General features: G+C 44.2%; 1 protein-coding gene across 3 annotated transcripts in view; it reads right to left on the bottom strand.

Annotated features, from left to right (window-relative positions):
• raraa (retinoic acid receptor, alpha a) overlaps positions 1 to 2102 on the bottom strand; it is a gene marked incomplete at its 3' end in the record, with an annotated part of 146366 nt that overhangs the window by 82762 nt on the left and 61502 nt on the right. For 2 of the 3 annotated variants that reach the window (XM_032502163.1, XM_032502165.1), the window contains 1 exon segment: positions 1 to 221. This exon segment is cut by the window's left edge and continues 620 nt beyond it. 3 annotated transcript variants of the gene reach the window in all.

Raw genomic sequence — 2102 nt, 5'->3', positions numbered from 1 at the left:
AGATGAAAGGGGGGGGGGGTGGAGGGTGGAGGAGACAGAAGGCAAGTTGAGTCAAGAACAGGTGACTTTGATGAGTGGCGATAGGGGTGCTAGCGGTCTTTATGCTTCCAAGGGAGCAGAGATGCACTAACACTGCAGAGTGCTCCTAGGAAATGCACAGATTACATGATGCCAAGCCAAAGTTCTTCTCCTTGGACAGGCCTCCTCTTTGCAGCTTCTGTCTGTGAATAAAAACAGAGAGAGAAAGAGAGAGACTTCATTTAGTGCTTCAATGGCAAGGTAGAGATTGTTTCCCATTGTACTTAAGTGTTTGAACAAAACAGTTTTTTTCTTTTGACACTAATTAATGGTAATGTTTCATCTGAAATGTTACAAAAACACCCCCTCTGCCTTAATTATCTAATGGAGTGTTAAAACTGCGAAGAGAGCAGTGGGTGTGTGATGTCTCCTTGCAGCTTTGTGTGCTCAAACACAAGCTCATTAACAGTGACAGAGTACAAATACTGGGTGAGACGGGCAAAAACATAAATGAAGAGAGCAATATAAAAGAAAACTTTGCTAATTACACCAGTTGCAGAAGCCAGAGGTGAGACCCAAGGCGCCGATCTGGGACCACTAGAGATTTCTGCTGAAGAGTTTACTTCGAAATTAAGAGCAAGACGTGTACAAACAGTCCTGTAGCCACCGCAGAAAGCATGAGCACACACAAGGGCACTGACAACTATACGCCCGGAGAACACAATTATCTTAAAATGGTACGCTACCACCACAGTATATACAAGAGTAAGAACTCTTTTTAAAACAGCTTGTCATAACGTGAGCATTACTTATTTTTTTACTGTAATGACCCTTTTATGAGTCGGTGGATGTACTGCACAGCCCCCCCCCCCCCCCCCCCCCCCCCCACACACACACACACACACACACACACACACGCACACAAAAGCCAGAGGAATGTGTCTTTGCATGAACAGAGTAGTTCAAGAATGTGGCACTCTAGCATGAATCACACCAGGACATCATGGAAGACCTCCTTTAAAGAGAGAGGGGTCAAGTCAGACATGTTTGTGTGCCTGTTCCCACTTGAATGGTGTACATTAAGCATCAGTATGTAACAGGCAAGAGCGATGTGCTGGTGGCAGCCATATGACAAATTAATGGAAAAACCCAACATAAAGGCAGAGCAGTGCTCCTTAGTCATAGATTCTAGCACGCCAGCATGGTAGCTGACTGTGAAAGCTATGGATGCCCCGATTACTGACCCTTTTGAGTAGCTCTGACACATCTGGCTGATGCTCAATCCAATTAAAATGGTTAAATAAATATTAGTTTTTGTCCTGCTTGGTTCATTTCTTGGGCGCTACATTTGATGACTGCTTACACTTTCCCTTTAACTTGGCATTCATTATCTGCATAGATTCAGAATGACTGACGCTGTAAAATCGCTGTGCACCAACATCCTCCCTAGAGACGGACTAGAAACTGTACTTTAAAAACAACACGGGGCCTACTGGTGGCTAGCTGTGCCCTGGTGATGCAGTGGTACTTTGAATCCTCTTGCATCACATCTCTCATGTCGGTCTTTCCGTCACTGTCCTCTGTATTATGTCTTAGAACTGAAACATCTTTAATACTATAAGACTACTTAAGAGTGTCTTGTTTCTTTGAGTCTTTGTCTCTGCAGAAGCATTGCTCCACCATTACCGTCTTTGATAACATTCTTTGGTGTAACTGTCAGAGAGCTGTACTCAGTGATTCCATAGGGGCTCAGTGCTAGACCTGTGTGTGCATGTGTGAGACTATATACCTGCATGTAGGGAAAATGAGTAATTAAAGTGTAGTGCAGCTAGTGCATGTGGAGCCCTGATATGTCTGTTAATCAGATGGAGAGCTGCTTTTATGGGCTTGGCCTTCTATTATTTGCCTTGTTTTTATTTATTGTCACCCTTTCGCAGTGAGCTGGTGTGTGCGGTGGTCAGGGGTTATGGGCTGGACAGTGCACTTGTATTAGGCCGAAAGCATTAACAGCATTTTTTTAAAGCCCAGGGGAGTGGGATATAGTTTCATTTGCTTTTAAAGCCTCTCTCTCTCTCTCTCCCTCT

This window comes from Etheostoma spectabile, chromosome 21, assembly GCF_008692095.1.
Source record: "Etheostoma spectabile isolate EspeVRDwgs_2016 chromosome 21, UIUC_Espe_1.0, whole genome shotgun sequence".
In the NCBI taxonomy this organism is placed as follows: domain Eukaryota; kingdom Metazoa; phylum Chordata; class Actinopteri; order Perciformes; family Percidae; genus Etheostoma; species Etheostoma spectabile.
This window is presented reverse-complemented; position numbering and strand designations above follow the sequence as displayed.